Source organism: Hylobates moloch, unplaced genomic scaffold (assembly GCF_009828535.3).
Source record: "Hylobates moloch isolate HMO894 unplaced genomic scaffold, HMol_V3 SCAFFOLD_9, whole genome shotgun sequence".
Lineage (NCBI taxonomy): Eukaryota > Metazoa > Chordata > Mammalia > Primates > Hylobatidae > Hylobates > Hylobates moloch.
The window spans coordinates 108,467,860-108,486,835 of NW_026652284.1; the positions used below are offsets into that span (position 1 = coordinate 108,467,860).

At 43.0% G+C, this 18,976-nt stretch overlaps 1 long non-coding RNA gene across 2 annotated transcripts in view; it reads left to right on the forward strand.

Annotated features, from left to right (window-relative positions):
- Positions 1–18,976, forward strand: part of LOC116813589 (uncharacterized) — a 391,404-nt gene that overhangs the window by 340,742 nt on the left and 31,686 nt on the right. The window contains exon 5 of one of the 2 annotated variants that reach the window (XR_009214997.1): positions 13,507–14,136. This is a non-coding gene — a long non-coding RNA (uncharacterized LOC116813589). The remainder of the gene's footprint in view (positions 1–13,506; positions 14,137–18,976) is intronic. The other variant, XR_009214999.1, reaches the window with a different exon arrangement.

Here is an 18,976-nt window from a genome sequence, read left to right on the forward strand (position 1 = left end):
TTTTTGGTGCGTTTGTATTGGCTCTTCTACATTAACAGGTTGAGCGTAAGGATTTCTTTTTTTTTTGTTTTATTTTTGCATCCCCTCCTGTTCCTATAATGTTTCTGGAAGGCACAATTAATATTCATTGGACTGAATTTAATGAAACAGAGTTAAATATATCAGTCTACCTAACATCTATAGTCTCTATCTTTCATTTAGTATTTACATTTGCCAACCTCTATTGTTATTTCTTCTTTATGCGTATTTGTCTAAGCAGGATTACTATTATCTAGCATGGAGCCTTCACAACATTAGGTTGCCAAAAGATGTTTTGTTTAATGGGATACATATTGATTGTGTGCCTTTTATATGCTGGGCACTAATATCAGGGGCTACAGCAACAACAGAGAACATGGCAGACCTGCTTGCTGCCTTTATAGAGACCCTAGTCTATTCTGGGAGTAAGATAATGAAATGTGCATTTATAGAACTGTGTGCTGAGAGCTGAGATGGGAGAGGGGAGCTGCCAGAGAATATGGGTGGGTTGGGGAAATGTTGCTTAATCTGTGTTTGTGAGATGAATGACTAGGGAAGTTATGAGTGAGAAATAGCCATTTTCTTTCTTGACTTTCTTTCTTGAAGATGTCCTCTTCTTCAACTTATACTAAACCCCTCACATAGGGCTAAGCCCCCACTTCTATTTTGGGTTTCCACGGTGCTGTCTTTTTTCCTTTCTTATTGCATTCAACACATTATATTGAAATGTAGGTGTACATTTGTAGTCTGCGTACACACAGAAAACAGATTGTATCACACTCAACAGGTCTGTCCCTGGCGTCCAGCACTATGCTTGGTACATAATGAATGTTCAAGAAATGTCCGTTGGGTGCAAAAAAAAAAATGAGCTAAACAAAGTGGATCTGAGTCATGTTGGGGAAAATGAGAGGTTTATCAGAAAGGTGCATTGATGGGGGCACCTTAAGGCCAGGGTAATAAACTCTAAGAGTTTATGGAACGTGACTCTTTGTTACAGAAGAGGGGGTAAAGGGGCCTGGGGACAGTGACAAAGACTGATGTTCTGATGTTGTTTGAAGCGAGATAATTTCATAGCTTCAAATAGGGAAGCACATGACCCTTTGTGCTAGACCAGAGGACAATAGACCTTGACTCACAACCACAGAGGCAGGGGAGATGGAGTTATTATCTTCTGCCAAGAGGTTACTCAAAATTAAACCTTCCTCCCGACTCCCAAAAGCCAGGGCCATGGCCTTGTCTGGGACTTGCCTTGTTTTGAAGAAGTCTGTTCTTTGGCACATGGGTTTGTTTTCCTTCTTCAAAAACAAAAATAGATTCAGTCCTTGAGTAAACTATTCTCAGGGTAAGGATGGGGGTTTTGAAGTGCAGTCAGAAAAGTGGATACTAATGAACAGATGCCCTTGGGCACTGTCAGGAGTGCCCCAGGCAGTGGAAGTGGGGAGAAGTGAGAGCTGTGGTGGTTATCTGTTACCACCAGGAATGTGATAACTACCAATCATTATTATTGTTATTTTCTCACATTCATTGTGGTATAACCATATGCCAGGCACCATGCTGAGCACATGACATGGGCATTGTCATTTGTTTCAGAAAACAATACCCTGTTGTAGAGACTACCAGTATCCTCATTTAAGATGAAATTGGATTCAGAAAGGTGAAATACTTTATGATGGTCAAAACATAAATGGTGACACTAAGCACATATAGTCAGGATTACTATCCAGAGCATCATACTTGCAGGTTTCATGTGGGTGTGGCAAGGGCGAGCACACATGGCCCCTTGCTCAGAAGAGCCCCAGGCTTGGTTTAATGCTCTGCGGTCGCTAGCTTGAAACTCTCACAGATTTTTATCTTTGAATTTGAGTTTTGTAAGTAAAGTCTGATGCAGTAATGCAGCATGTAAGTGATGAGAGGAGATAGGCACTGTATCACATTTCTTGTTTATCACATATCGTCCTTGCCATGCCCCATGAGGACAGAATTCTGGTGGACCCACAGAGCCCAGAAGTTCAATGGAACTCACGGCCAGTACGAAGTAAGTGTGTGATGAAAGCCACCAGCCATTTTGACTGTTGGTATAACGTGTGTGTATTGAAAGGTAAAATAAAAATAACTGAGTTTGTTTTGGGCAGTGTTTTTATTCTTTTGGTAAGAACAAAATAAACCTGCGTGTATAGGCTAGAAAATACAAGTTGGGTAATTTTGGTGATTCTGTATATGGATTCAATGCTCTTATACTTGCACTTAAAACTGGAATTATACAATATAAAGGTGAATGATAAAATGTATACTCATGATTTAAAATATTTATTATGCTTTACTTATATTTATGTTAAATAAAAAATTTAAAACAGCATGACAAGTCAAAAGAGAGACTGACAGAAAGGAAATAGTTTTATATTTTATTAATAGTACTTTGAATGATCATTTCCCCCTGCTTTTCCAAGAAGGGGACTCTCATTTTTATTATACTGTCAGCTCTGTTCTCTTGTGAGAACAGCAACTCGAGGCTCAGAGAGGTCAGTGGCTTGTCTTAGGTCTAGGAGTTGATAATCATCCAAGTGTCCACAGTCTGATTTTGCTGGCCTGCTGGGGATGGCTGGACTCGGAAACTCTGAACAGTTGGGTGGTAACATTTCTATTTCAACACCCATTTTTACAGACTAGTTCACCCATTTCTATAGACTGGTTCTCCCTAGTTGTAAGGAGAACAGAAATAGTTAGGAACTTGGATTCTTCTCATTTTTCCTACTTCCGTTCCCATCTGTAGACAAACTTACCTCTAGACCAACTTGAAGTATGATGAAGAAGCACTGGATGAAGAAACTTAGAAAATATGCATGTGTAAGTTAGTTATTGTTAGTTGTGTATTCAAGTTGCTGTTCTATCCCTTCTAGCTGGGAGATTTTGGGTATCTGTTAAAAATACCTTTAAACTGGAACCATTTGTCTTCTGATTCTCTATCTTTGCATCTTCTCATACTGAGGTCAAGTGTACCTCCTCCCAGAATCCTTCCCTGATTCTACCTGAGAATACTGAGATGGAGAATTTAAGTACAGACTTCGGGTTCTACAGCTTAATCGAAGATTCACATCTATCTATTATGTATATTGTTTCCCTTTCCTGACTATCTTATTCTTTTTCCTGCCTCAGGATGTTTGCACATGCTGTTTCCCAGAAAAATCCTTCACCCCACACCCCACCAGGCCTTGAAGGCAGCCTCCTGCTGATCCTTCAGTCCTCAATCTCATTGCCCCTGCTGGAAGAAACCTTTCCTATCCTCCTGTCTGGAGGTTGCTGTATTACTCTCTCTTCTCTCCTCTGGCACCCTGTTCTCTTTCCTTCATAATGCCACCACAACTTTTAATCCTATACCAACTTCTTCATTTATTAGTTAATGTCTATGTCCCTCTATAAACTCTGCAAAGACAGGGACAGTGGTGTTTTTATAACTTGAGCACCATTACCTGGCCCTTTATCATATCACAGAATTGTGAGTGAACAATTAACTTTTTTTATATTTATTTTTGGTGGGGGTCAGGATTGAACAAATTAAGGAGAAGTTGTAAGTACAGCGAGAGAAAGTAGGACAACCTGGGGAATGCAAAAAAGCTTACTCTCCCCAAGGGAGTTTGGTGACGGAGGCAAGAGGGCAAGGTACATGGGCACACCTGTGAAGCTGTTGTGTGCTCTGTGGCTTGGCTATTCTGTAGTCACAGGTTCCTAAGGGTGCTGCTGTGGCGACCAGGGGGTGTCTCTCGTGTGGGTGGCCCTCCCTGAAGTGTGCAGCTGCTGTGCAGGCCGAGTCCCAGCAAGAGCTTGTCCGAGGCCTGATAGATGGAGCAGCCCACAGCATTTTTCTTGCCTGGTTACTGGCAGCTCTCTGACTTCAAAGCTGGGACATGCTGACCCAGAACACTGTGACCTTTGGCACGAGTTCCTCTATCCTCTCCCCTGCTCGCCCAGCAAGGAGGAAGGAGCCCAGCTCCCTTGAACTGGTTTTTGCTGCCTGGAGGGCAAGTTTTTCTCTGATTCAGAGACTGGAGAAAAGGAGACATAGGGGAGGACCCGAGGCAGTTGCCTTCTGAACATCCGGGGAGCCAGACTGGGTTCCACTGTGCTTGGAATTTGGCACTTTGGTAAACTGGGTGGTAGCCTGGGAGATTTTCTCTTTCTCAGCTTGAAATAGGTCCTGTTGTTAGAAGTACCTGCCTAGACTCTGGAAAAAATAGGGCAGGGCCACTTCTTGTCTACCAGCCCTTGCCATCCAGCCTCCCAAGTGCCATCTGATTAGATGAGTCAAATTACATTCTGATTTAGCTGAGAGTTACTAAGGGCTCCCTGAGTAACTCTTCTGTCATCTTTGAAATGTAGATAGTAATAGGAACTTTCTAGAACCAGCATGAGGATTGGAGCTGTGTGCATAAAGTGCCTAAGCACAGTGCCTGGCACAAGGCAGAAGGGAATCGATAAGTAGTAGCTGCCATCACCATCATCAGCGATGCTGTAGTTTTTCCTAGGCTGCCCTATCACACATTTTATCCTTTTGGATTGACACAGCCCCTTCTTTGAAGAGGAAACTGAGGTTGGGAAGTGATCAAATCACTCTCCCACAGTCACATTGCTAATATATGGTAAAATAAAGGCCACAAATCCAAGTCTGTCCCACTCCATTTTGGGTCCTCCTTTCTTTCTTTCTTTCCTTTTTTCCTTCCTTCCTTCCTTCCTTCCTTCCTTCCTTCCTTCCTTCCCTCCCTCCCCCCTCCCTCCCTCCCTCCCTCCCTCCTTCCTTTCTTCTTCTTCTTTCTTTCTTTCTTTCTTTCTTTCTTTCTTTCTTTCTTTCTTTCTTTCTCTCTCTTTTTTACCATTTATGTATGTATGTATCTATGTATTTATTGCCTTGGCTTACCTCCGTGAGCCATGGAAGTAGAATCTAGTTTATGTTGTTGGCATCTGCTGAAGACATATGATTGTCACTATAACCATCACTATCAATAACAGAGAGCAGAGAGAGCTGCCAACACTAGCAGAGGACTTAATAGTTTATGAGGTACTTTCACCTACACTGCCATTTTGGCATACACAATCTTGCCTTTGTAGATGGAAAAATCAAGAGAGTTTTAAGACAGTGACTTCATAGAGTTACTTCCTTCTACATAGTTAAGGCCTTATTTGCCTATGCCAGGGAGTGATTAGCTAATTCCTGGAGTATGTACTTATGTGACCTCTTTTAATCTCAGCTGTGCCATCTATGAGCTTTGTGACCTCAATCATTCTGTGTGTATTTCTTCATCTATAAAATGAAGACAATTATAGCAATATGAGACAATATATAACAACTGCTTATCACAGTGTCCAGAACATACAAAAGCTTGATAAATAATAGATACATACTACTATCAGGTTGGAAAAAAATGTATTCTGTTGCTAGAATTTTTTATTTCTTTTGCAGTGATAGTAGCTGGGTAAAATTGGACTTAAAAATATTAAATTCCACAAAAGCAAAAACTGACAAATGGAATCTAATTAAACTAAAGAGTTTCTGCACTGCAAAAGAAACTATTAACAGAATAAACAGGCAACTTACAGAATAAGAGAAAATTTTTGCAAACTATGCATCGGACAAAGGTCTAATATCCAGCATCTATAATACACTTCAATTTACAAGAACAACCCCAAACAACCCCATAAACAGTTGGCAAAGGACATAAACAGACACTTTCCAAAAGAGGGCATACATGCAGCCAACAATCATATGGAAAAAAGCTCAACATCAGTGATCATTAGAGAAATGCAAATCAAAAGCACAGTGAGACACTGTCTAACACCATCAAAATTGCTACTATTAAAAAGTTAAAAAGTGGCTGGGCACAGTGGCTCACACCTGTAATCCTAGCACTTTGGGAGGCTGAGGCGGATCACCTGAGGTCAGGAGTTTGAGACCAGCCTGACCAACATGAAGAAATCCTGTCTCTACTCAAAATACAAAATTAGCTTGGCATGGTGGTGCATGCCTGTAATCCCAGCTACTCAGGAGCCTGAGGCAGGAGAATCGCTTGAACCCAGGAGGCAGAGGTTGTGGTGAGCCGAGATGGTGCCATTGCACTCCAGCCTGGGCAACAAGAGTGAAACTCCATTTCAAAAAAAAAGTGAAAAAGTAACAGATCTGACAAGGTTGTGGAGAAAAAGACATTCACAGTTGGTGGGAGTGTAAATTAGTTCAGTCACTGTGGAAGACACTGTGGCGATTTCTCAAAGATGTAAGGACAGAAATACCATTCAATCAAGCAATTTACAGGGTATATACCCAAAGGAATGTAAATTATTCTATTATAAAGATACATGCACTCGTATGTTCACTGCAGCACAATTCACAATAGCAAAGACATGGAATCAACCTAAATAGAGACTGGAGAAAGAAAATGTGGTACATATACACCACGGAATACTATACAGCCATAAAAAAGAATGAGATCATGTCCTTTGCAGGGGCATGGATGGAGCTGGAGGCTATTATTCTTAGCAAACTAATGCAGGAACAGAAAACTAAATACTGCATGTTCTCACTTATAAATGGGAGCTAAGTGATGAGAACACATGGACACATAGAGAGGGACAACACACACTGGGGCCTTTCAGAGGGTGAAGGGTGAGAGAAAGGAGAGGATCAGGAAAAACAACTAACAGGTACTAGGCTTAATTCCTGGGTGATGAAATAATCTGTACAAAAAAACACCCATGACAAAAATTTACCTACGTTACCTGCACTTGTATGCATAAACTTAAAATAAGTTAAAAAAATTAAGTTAAAGAATACTAAGGAAACCTCTGAGCACTGGGGGGATTAGGCAGGAACCCACTGCTTTTTAACTAGAAATAGCACTGCTCAAGGGTGTGGTTTTGGTTCAGGACCAAGGACAGCACCAAGCTTGCTCCCCTGCCCCTCACTTGGGACTTGGCCTGTAGGACTGAATAAGAAGGACCTGAATAAGGACCTGAATAAGAAGCCTCAAGGCTTCCTGTTCTGTATTTGCCACTTGTCTCCTGACTTCTCTGCACCTGCCTGTGGCATTCTTCCCACCTAAAATCCTTTTTCCTCTCTTGTCATGAAATATTTTCAACATAGCAAGAAGCATAGGGAATATACTAATCACCTTTGCACCTACCACTCATACTTAACACATGTTGACATTTGCCACAGTTACTTCTGATCTTTTCTCTTTTAAAATGAAACTTGGCAGAGGCCATTGTAGCTTTTTTACACGCTTCCTCGTCCATATTTCTCCTTCCTCTCCAGAGGTGACTGTGGGCCTTCACTATCTCCCTCTTTTCTCTACCCCAGTTATCTTCCATTCAACTAAATCCTCCACATGTGAAAGAGCCAGGTCAAGGCCCCTGTCCTCCAGCTCATGATGACCTTTCTTGCATGACATTATTGCACTCGATTTTGGAGAGCTTATTGCGATTTATTATTTATCATCCTATTCATTCATTCAACCTGTGCTGAACAGACCCTACTTTGATGCAGCACTCTTCTACTTGCTGGGGTTGCAAAAATGAGTCCCACATGGTCTCTGCTTCCGAGAGCTCACAGAACATGGCATGTGGGGTGGGTGAACATTATCTTGCAGTGAGAAGGAAAGCTTGTTGGGAGAAGGACTTATCTTTAGAAGTCTGCCACAACTTTTACACAGGAATTTGATCTCACATAAACACTTGTGGCCTTGTGATCATAAGATTGGAAATGGTGTGAGAATCAGAAGCAAGGTAGAGGTGTCTGCCCCATGTCAGGCCTTACGTAAGGCTCTTGAAATATATTATTTCATTTAGTGTTCCACAAACCAGCAAGATAAGTGTTATATCTTTCTTTAATAGATGTAAAGTCAAGGGTTGGAGAGACTCCAAACCTGGTCAGAAATGCAGTTCACATTTGAACTGAAGCTCTTTAATGTCAATGCCTGTATTGATCTGTCTCCCTCTTTAGGCCATAATCAACTCAAGATAGACTGAACCTAATTCATCTCTGTTTCCCAGGCCCAGCACTATCTCTGAGCAGATATTTGATGTGTGAACATATATGCTGCAGTAGATCTCTGGAATTAAAAGGAAACAAGGACACATGGGCCTTGCCCCCAAGGAGCTTACCATTTAGGTGGGTGGGCAGACTTTGGTAACAGGTGCAAGAAAGCAGTGCCTAAATGCCTGTCACACAGCAAGGGGTTTCTACTCTAAATGGGAGGGGGGGATGACATTCTCTTTGCTGATCTAGTCTTTTAACTGAATCAGGCCAAATCACTTGGGGATACAGAATTTTCTCAGGGCCCCTCTTTTACTGCAGCTCAGGTTGCCACTTTTTCCCCAAACTCTGACATTACTGGCTCTCTCCCTGTCTTCTCTATCTGCCCCATTGCTCTGTCACTCTTCAGACTTTGGGCTCAAACTTGCCACACAGATTCTCTGCTCTCTTCTTTCCCTTTGGTGTCTCTTGCTGTCTGGATGAGAATCTACTGCTCCAACCTCAGGGGAGCAACCATCAGCTGGACCAAACTCCACTTCACCACCTCCAAGTCAAGAAAATGTGGTATGTATACGTGCACGCACATGCACATACACACACACACACACACACACACACACACACACACATATATATATACCATTTATATAATAATAATGATATATAATCCCTTTTCCAAGAACCCATGTCTTCTTCAAAACAGAGTCTGGGGCAAGGGCTCTTCTGGGTGGCATAGACCTCCTTGGCAGATTGGTGAAGCCTATGATCTCTTCTCGGAATAATGACTTTAAATGAATTAAATAAAGATACGTGGGATTTCAAAGGAAACTAATTATAGCAAAAAACTGTTATGGAACAGTACACACACACACACACACACACACACACACACAAACTATATTAGTTATCCATTGCTGAGCAACAAAAAATGTATTAGAGCAACAGGCATTTATTATCTCCCAGTCTCTGCAGGTCAGGAGCTTGGGCGTGGCTTAACTGGGTCCTTTTGCTAGAGGTCTCTCATGAGGCTGCAATTCAGGTGTCTGCCAGAGCTGTAGTCATCTTGAGATGACCTAGGGATGAGCCTGCTTCCAAGCTCACTCACAGGCTTGTGGGCAGAATTTGGTTTCTCACAAGATGTCTAACTGAGAGCCTCATTTCCTCACTGATTCTTGGCCAGAAGCTGCCCTCAGTTTCTTGCCATGTGGGCCTCTCTGCGGACAGCTTGCAACGTGGCCTCTGGCTCTATCAGAGTGAGGAGGTAAGAGGGAAAGTAAGTGTGAGCAAGACCAAAGTCATAATCTTTTATAACCTCCTCGTGGGTGTGACACCTCCTCATCTTTGCCCTATTCTATCCATGAGAAGCAAGTCACTAGGTTCAGCTCACATTCAGGGGAGAGCTGAATATGAGTTGTGAAAGCCAGAAGGCGGAGTCATCGAAGGTCATCTTAGAAGGCTGACTACCACAAGTGCTCTATATGCTATTTGAAGGCATCAAAGAAGATGTAGCGGAAGTCCAGTAACTAATGTAACTTTGAAATAGACATGAGGGCAATATTTCATGATCTCTGCCACAGCTGACATATAATATGAAATTATCTGTCATTTCTGTGGATGACAAAAATCACAGCTATTGCTAATAAACTGTGTGTTATCTACATACACAAGTGATAGAAATACTAAATTTCAATTAGAGGTGAGTGCAAATCAAACTGTATTTTTTCCTTATTCTTCACAGGCCTCCAGGTGTCTGCCTTCTGATCCTTGAAGAGTTCATGGACCTAAGTTAAGAACCTCTCCTCAAGAGACTGAAGGCAGACAGAGATGGCTTATTGGTTCATCACAGGTTATGTGAACTACCCACTGTAAGATCCCCAGATTCCTCGGGGCTAAAAGATGTCCCAAGAGGGTTTACAACATGGCCAGAAGTTAGTGGGGTCACTTCTGTCTGGGTTCTTGTTTTCAGCCTTGCGTGTCTAAAAAATATATTTTTTATTCTATATTCTAAGGTGAGCAGGGTTTAAGATTAGACTCACATTAACTAGATTTGTAAGAGGCAGAAGTATAATGCATATTTTTATTCACTCAATCACTAATATAGTCAATCATTCAGAGCACATTGTTAGGCACACACTGCATGAGGCCTGAGTTTCAGCTGAAGCTTGGCATGTCTGGAGAAAGAAAAAGTTTGCATATTTTTACTTAATTGTGTTCAAAGAAAAATACATGTGATAATCTTGGTTTGATGTACAAGTGGTATGAATGCACAGATTACTTCTAAAAGAATTTTTCTTGATGTGTATGCACGTTACTAATTTTACCTATTACACTTTGGGAAAACTAACCACTTTTAGGCCCATACTAGACAACTTATGGATAATTCTAGAGACTTGAATATCTACCAGCCTTAGTAACTGTCTTTCTAGAACAGCACTGGATAACTCCTGCCTTAGTCTTCCTTTTATCCTAGACTCTACAAATATTCTCTTCATGTTGATCCACTTTATCTTCAGTTTGACATACCTTAGACTTTTAAACAATCCATTCACGTAGCAACCTTCATGCAATGTCATCCAAAAAGATTTCTGATTTCTATAAAGTTTTGGCCCTTCTTTCTGTCCTTGGTGAGATTCCTTCACCCCAAGGACCTCTGCAATATTATAAATATTCGCCATTTATTATATATATTTTTTTCCTCTAGCTGTTTCCAAGTTCTACTCTGGGAGCAAGCCGTACCCAGCACTTCCTCTTCTCCCTCCCTGTGACACACTGCCACTGAGTGAAGCCACACTTGGTCCAGCTGGCAGATCTTTCTACCCTCCCTTCCCTCTAAATATCCTTTGACCTAAATGCTAATTGAAGAGCTCAGAAAGAGGACATTAAGAAGGGGGCTTTCTGGTGGGCAACAATGAATCACCAGCAGAATCACTGTTCAGACAGGCAGAGATGGGTCTTTCTTGCCATCTGATGAGTCACCACTGTGGTGGAGGGGAGTGGACGATCAGCCAGACAGATAATGTGTCAGTCTCTCTCCTCAGCCTGATCCTGGACATCAAAATAGACTGCAGTTCCCTCCTTCTGGGCGCATTGCTGGCATTTGACCTAATGCTATAGAAATTTAAACCAACAAGGAGGGTAGTAAAGTTCAGCTTTCTAGGCCATTGAGCTGAAGTTTTAATATTGTAACAGAGATACTTAAGACCGGCTTGTCACCCTGGCCAGCGACTACCCAAGTAATGTCTTGCTGACTTGGGCCATCCTCTCCACCAATATAAATGCTCTGTGCTTCATCTGAATGTTCTCATCGTTGAGGTCTCGTTTCATCTGACAGTGAAAAATGCAGACCAGATGAGAACCACTTTCTACAAGGCAAACAATAACAACGTCTTCTGTGAATTAAACATCTACTGTGCCAGGCACTTGGCAAACATCATCTCATTTAATTCTCACACCTTCTCAAGTAGGTATGGCTCACTCTGTGATACAGACCATGAAACAGGCTCAGAAAGTTCCAGCCATTTCCCCCAAGTGTTCACGGGTAGGAGAGGGTAAAACTGACTATAGAATAAGGTGATTATAGAACTTATCCTCCAAAACAGGGCACTTTTGAAAGTAAAAGGGAGAACTAGTAATAATTTCACAGCCACGGATGCAAAGGGGAAATGTCACAGCAAGCCAGAATATAAAAATGCCTGAGTTTTGAACCAGTCTTTTTGGCTCTACAGCCCAGCCCATTCACCCAATTGGTTGTCAGGAAGGTAATAGGAGAAATTTGTAATCAGCTCCCCTCATTCTCTTTTGATGTTTTTGCTTGCTGTTTCCTTTCCCTCTCTTTTCATTCTGAGATAGTAGAATGAAGCCCAAACCTCTGAGCTTTCAAGCAACCCTGTGGACGATTCTGATGTGCTGCCAGGCATGAGTACTCCTGAAGATATGATCTTTGAGGACAGGCATTTGTTCTTGTTCATCATTGTATCTTAATAAGTAACATATGGGCATGCAGTAAGTGCTTAATAAATGTTCATTCAATGAATGAGTACGTTACTGAATGAATGCAGTGATGTGCAGAAGCAAGCAGGGAGGAGTATCACTGTGTGTCTGAGGAATATAAATGAGTTTGGGACATCCATATAAAGAGAAATGAGAAAGAGGAAACAGTGGATGCATCTGCCAGGCTGAGCTTCAATTTCATCGTTAAGGCAGAGCCACCAAAATCTCTGAGTAGGAAAATGACACAGTCTGATTTGCATTTTGGAAAGAACATTTGTGTGGTTGTGTTCCAGGTTAAGCCTGTGAGAAACTAGACACTGAAGGTATTTAAAACATGTTTTCAAAAGGGCTACTGAGTGCCTAGCATAATATAACCTTTTACATATTTGAACAATCTCCAAGCCGGGGCTAGCACCACCCCTGGGGGAGTCAGAATCTGGACACACTCTCTGGACCATAATTGGTCACCTTGTTGGGACACCTAAGAGCCACTCTTTCGGGGGAATGTTTTCTGTCTGTTTTCTGGCTTCTTCCCCAATATTAGCAGTTCTACCATTGGGTGGCTGGGTGGGTGGAAGGGACCCATGACATTCAGGAAAGTGAGGAGCAGTTTCTGTGATTATAGCAGACCCATTCACTGGAATTTTTCCTGACATCTCTCCATTACCTTTATGCCTCTAAGGGCCTGGACACAGTGCAGCAGCTCTCCAGCTGGGACAGGGCACATGAGTGGGTATCATACATGAGTGTTCCCCCAAGTGGGGCTGTGGCCGCTGCAGAGCAGCCCAGGGGACCTTGCTGGGCACAACCCTATATCCTGGGGTTTCCTGCAAAGCTTTGCCCTGTCTGGTGAGACGGCTGCCAGACAGTGTGAGATGAAAGACACGGTTCACACTTAATGGTGACTGGAATGTGTGCCATGTAAACCAGATGATGTGGAGACCAATTCATAACCACTTCACAGTTCAGTGATGAATGGTGGGTCCCTTGTACTGACTCTTTAGCTCCCTTCAAGGAACAGGCAGCTTCCGAGATTGTCTTAAAGCAGTGTGGGATGTCCAGGCCCTGCCCAGGTCCTATCTTTTCTTCCAGCACCATCCACCTCCCTGAAATCTTCTTACAGCACCTGGTCCTCACCTCATTCCTCTTGTTGAATTCTGTTTCCTCCTTGGTCTCTACCTTGCTACATTCATTCCACAGGCATCTCTGTGCTATTAAGCAGTCCTTTCCCTAAGCATTTCCCATGGATATTATAACCTAACCTTCAAGCTTTGTCAGCACTTACTAGGAGAATTCTGCTTGTATCTTGGGCCAGAATGAGTCATAGCACACCCCTGGCTGCAGAGAAGGCTAGGAACTCTGATACTTGGCTTCTCAGCTTCCATACAAGAGGTAGCAATGGAGAAGAGTGTTGGGAGAAGCTTTTAGTAGGGAATCAACAGTGTTGACTCCACACCTACCATTGTCATTCTGTTTTACAGATTAAAAAACCAAGTCACACGGAAGATACATAACATGCTCAACATCACCCAGCCAGAAGTGGTGGAGACATGACCAGCCTCACAGGGGACAACTCCTGAGCTTGTGCTAGGAACAGCCAGTCTTCCTGTGAAGACCCTCACAGAAAGAGGAAGAAATAGATGAATTCATGATAAAGTAAGAGGTAGAACCATGGCCAATTGTCTTTGGGAGAAAGTGGGATCAAGGACAACTCCAGGATTCTGCCTGAGATGGGACACACTAGAGCATTACTTGGGAATGTAAATAATAATATCAAATTATTGAATGATTTCCATGGGCTACTCTCTTTATACACCACTTCTAATTCTGATAAGCTTGTATCATTATCTTCTTTTTAAAAAGCATGAAAACAGAGGCTCACAGAGATCATATTATTTTCCCCAAGTTGCAGTGATGGTAAACACAGATGACAGCTGGACATCAACTGGGTCTGGGTGGCTTCCAACTCCAGTGACTCAACGCTGCTCCACACCGCCTTCTTACAAGGCAAAATGAGAACAGGCCGCAGGCCGGCTTCTGTAAATCGCGTGTTGTTGGAATTCCTGTCCTTCCTTGACCCAGATTTGTAAACAGAGGCTGTGGAAGCCAAGGTACACATGGGCAGATGCAAACGAGCTGTCTGATGAGGAGAAAGTCGAATGTGCTCGGGGTGGGTGCGCGTCTGCCTGAAGCACTTGTCCCTGAGGCCTCCTGCTGTCTCCCCGGCCTGCTGACTTGGGCCCGGTGGTCTGCAGATGGCCACGAAGTGTCTCCGGGCTGTCCAGCTGCAGCCTGGGTGGGCTGGCGGCTTTTTTTTTTTTTTTGTGGGGGGGGGGAGTGATGCTGAGGGTGCTGGGTGGCCACTGACAGAGCTTCCTTCTGCTACTTTTAGGCTTGTTGCTGAGCCTTTTTAAAGGGAAGGGGGGGAAATAAGCAAAGATATTTGCCGTGACCTGGAACTGAAATGCCTAACTTTAAAAACAGCTATCATTTACTCACTCATCCAAGAAATACAGGTTGAGCCCCTTCAGAACAACAGGCCCTGTCCTCAGTGCAGCGGACACAGCAGGGATGCATACTGAGTACCTGTCCTCAGGGAACTTGCAGTTTATTGGATGGAGACAGACAACCCATAATGATTTGTATAAATGTCTAATATGTACTATAGAAAGAGAAACAGCAAAGTAAAGGGGTGAAGGATGAAAAGGCCAGGGGATACTTCTCTGATGAAGTGACATTTGAGCAGAGACCCAAACAAAGCAAAGCAGTGGGCCCAGCAGATATCCGAGGCCAGGGTGGTCTCTGGCAAAGGGAACAGCGAATTCATAAGCCCTGAGCAAGGCGGGCCTTCAGGGATGTAGGCCTTCTTCAGATGTGTAACGAGCACTGTGCTTGGGGAGGGTCTGGAAGCCGCGGCCTGGGAACAAGTGAGAGAACTGAGGTGTTTAGGGCAGAAAAGGGAAGTCTTGTGAGTAGCAGGCAGCTTCCCTCACATAAAGGGTTCAAATGTGGAAGAAGGATAAGACTTTTTATTACGTAATGCCAGAAGTTGTAACCAAAGACCAGACCAGCTGATGGAAGTTGCTGGAGGCTGTTTGCAAAGGTATGTTGAATAATGCCCAAAGCATCGGCTCTAAAGATAAGGAACCCGATATTAGTGTACTAGGGCTGCCATAATAAAATATCATAGACTGGAGGCCTTACACAACAGAAATATATTTTCCCACAGTTCTGGAAACTGGAAGTCTGAGATGAAGGTGTTGGCAGCGTTGGTTTCTTCTGAGGCCTCTTTCCTTGGCTTGTGGGTTACCATCTTCTCTGTATGCCTTCACATGGTCCTTTGTAGGACCATCTGTGTCCTAATCTCCTCTTTTTTTTTTTGAGATGGAGACTCGCTCTGTCACCCAGGCTGGTGTGCAATGGTGCAATCTCCGCTCACTGCAACCTCCACCTGCAGGGTTCAAGCAATTCTCCAGCCTCAGCCTCCCGAGTAGCTGGGACTACAGTCATGTGCCACAATGCCTAGCTAATTTTTTGTATTTTTTTTTAGTAGAGATGGGGTTTCACCATGCTGGCCAGGCTGGTCTCGAACTCCTGACCTCATGATCCACCTTGCTCAAGCTCCCAAAGTGTTGGGATTATAGGCGTGAGCCACTGCACCCGGCCCTAATCTCCTCTTCTTATAAGGACACCAGTCATATGGGATTAGAGCCCACTCACATGACCTCATTTTTACATAGTTACCTCTTTAAAGGCCTTATCTCCAAACACAGTCACATTCTGAAGTACTGGGGGTTGGGGCTTCAACATCTTAATTGTAAAGAGGAGACACAGTTTAGCTCATAACAAACTTTTCCTCACAATTTAAATTTATTGAAGAAGTTGAGTTGTTTGTTCTGCACTGAGTTATTCATTTGTCTGGATTTCTCAGATTGCCTCTCTGGTTGGTTCACTGGTTTCCTGGTAAATGGTACTTAGATCCTTGATTGAATTTAAGTTTGATTTTCGGGCAAGAATACTACATCAGGTGGTAGTGTATACTTCCATCCAGAGACAAATGATATCTTCTTGTCTCTCTGTAATATACAAAACAATTTTCAGCCAGAAATGTAGATGAGTGAGGATTCTGACATACCTAGAATATTTGGATGATGGCTGCTTGAATGGATGGCCTTGAGACACCTGAAGACCCCTGATATGCCTTCTGAATCATACCATGATTCAATTACACCCATCACTTAACAACAACAATTTTAGAAGGTACTTATTTTGTAGATGTCATTACATTCGTGTATGAGACTGGAGTCTGGAACGAACCCCCGACTAACCTGTCATGCAGAAGGAAAAACATAAACAGGCTTCGGCGTGTGAAGGAAATGTTCCAAGAGCTGGGTTTGGATCCTGATCCTGACCCGCCACATACTAGAATGTGATCCTAGCCAAGAGACCTAAAACTTTGACTCCACATTTCTTATTGGTGAAATGTGTATTACATTTCTCCCTTCAAAATTTGCTTCTGGTGTCACCTCCCCCAGATATACTCCTCCTCTTCTCCCAGCCTTGCCTGACAGCTCATCCCTGGGATGCCCCTGTCACCGAATGCTCACCTCCAGCATGCACAGAGCTTCCCTTTTGCTATTTACCCATGTGTCTCCTCCTCAAACTAGGAGTTCCTTCAGGTTCAGTACTGTGTCCTCAAAACGGTTTTCAAGACAGTTGCTTGTTCATGGTAGCTGCTCAACCAATAACTCAGTGACTAAAAGGGTTGCTCCCGAGTAGTTTTCTAAATCTAAAAATCCCAGGAAATTTTTTTTTTTTTTTTGAGATGAAGTCTTGCTCTGTTACCAGGCTGGAGTGGAGTGGCACGATCTTGGCTCACTGCAACCTCCACCTCCTGGATTCAAGCGATTCTCCTGCCTCAGCCTCCTGAGTAGCTGGGACTACAGGTGCATGCCACCACCCCCGGCTACTTTTTTGTATTTTTAGTAGAGACAGGGTTTCATCATGTTGGTCAGGATGTCTCGATCTCCTGACCTCGTGATCTGCCTGTCTTGGCCTTCCAAAGTGCTGGGATTACAGGCGTGAGCCACCGTGCCCGGCCAGCTTTTCAGCAATTACTGATATACCCCAGGGCTCAACACTGGAGCTCTCCAGGTGATTCTAATATATAGCCAGAGTTGAGAACCACTGTTGTAGGGCAGTGGTTCTTAAAGTGTGGTCCTTAGACCCGTGCATTGGCATCTACCTGGGTATTTGTTAGAAGTGCAATTCTTGAGTCCCACTCCAGACCTACCCAATCAGAATTCTGGTTCTCGGGCTCAGCTACAGCTGTTTAATAAGTCCTCCAGGTGATTCTGATGCAGACTAATGTTTGAGAAACCTTGTTCTAGGGCAGGAACCAGCAATTATTTTTCTGTAAAGGGCCAGATAGTAAATATTTATGCTTTGTAAATCATGCGGTCTTTGTGACAACTACTCAAGTCTGCTGTTACAGCAGGAAAGCAGCCATAAATGATATGTAAATACATGGATTTTTTTTTTTGTTCCAATAAAACTTTCTTTACAAAAACAGAGCCTAGGCCCATACCTTGGTTTGCCAATCACTGTTCTAGGAGATGGAATTGGTCAGTCATTGTTGTGTCACAAGTCACCACGTAAGTGGCTTCCTATCCACTAATTTGAACCATTTATTCTTACTGAAACATCTGTGGTTAGCTGAGGTAGCCTAGGTTTGCCTGAGGGTAAGAAGTGGGGAAATACACCCCACCTTTAGGGACAACTATAAGTCACATGTCAAAGAATGTAAAAAAGGGAAAAATGAAAGATGAAGAACTGAAATCAATAATTCATTTTATACCAGGGAGTAAGTGAAATAACACACTAAAAATGCCCAGAAGTATCTGAGCATATGATCCATGCCTTGTGAATGCTGGCTATTGTTACTATTATAATTATTAATTATCATTCTTTATTTTGTATAATTCAAGGCTAGAAATTGGATGCAACTGTCCATTCTTTTGGGAAGGCTGTTTCAGACATCCTCAGTGATGAGTGTCACTTATCATTAGCACGTGTGACAACAGGTATAAAGAGTTGTCCGTGCTAGCAGCCTGCTGGTTGACAGAACAGTTTGTTCTCAGTGCTGTGGGCTGTTTATTCAGAGGAGGCCCCAGGATAGTCTTGTCATGTCATGATCAGTTGCTGCTGAGAAACAGGCAAATGATTTCTGATAGCTGATGTTCAGTAGGGATGGGGAACTTAGATCCTGGTTTGAAAGAAGAAATGATTTGTTTGGAACTCAAGTAACTGGATATTCTTAATTAAGGAGAGTATATTTTTGGTATGTCTTAGGGAAAAGAGGCACACGAAGAGGATGCAAATTGGCCTTAGAGATTTATTAGTAATGATTAACTTGGCAATGTATGTCCTGGGCTCAGTACAACTTCCATCATCCTGGCTCCTCCACTGTGGTTCCCATGTGCTCTGTGTAGACCGCTTGTGTTCGAATCACCTGGGGGATTAGCAACACATACTCATTTCTGGGGTCTAACTCTAGAGTTTCTGATTAGGGACTGTGAGGAGAGATGCTGGTTGTAAAATTTTTCTGTGCCAGGTGCGGTGGATCACGCTTGTAATCCCAGCACTTTGGGAGGCCGAAGAGGACAGATCATGAGGTCAGGAGTTCGAGACTAGCCTGGCCAAAAAAGTGAAACCCTGTCTCTACTAAAAATACAAAAATTAGCTGGACATGGCGGTGGGTGCCTATAATCCCAATCCCAGCTACTTGGGAGGCTGAGGCAGGAGAATCGCTTGAACTCACGAGGTGGAGGTTGCAGTGTGCCGAGATTGAACCACTGCACTCCAGCCTGGGTGACAGAGCTAGACTCCATCTCAAAATAAAATAAAATAAAATAAAATAAAATAAAATAAAAACAAAAGCTTTTGGTACTT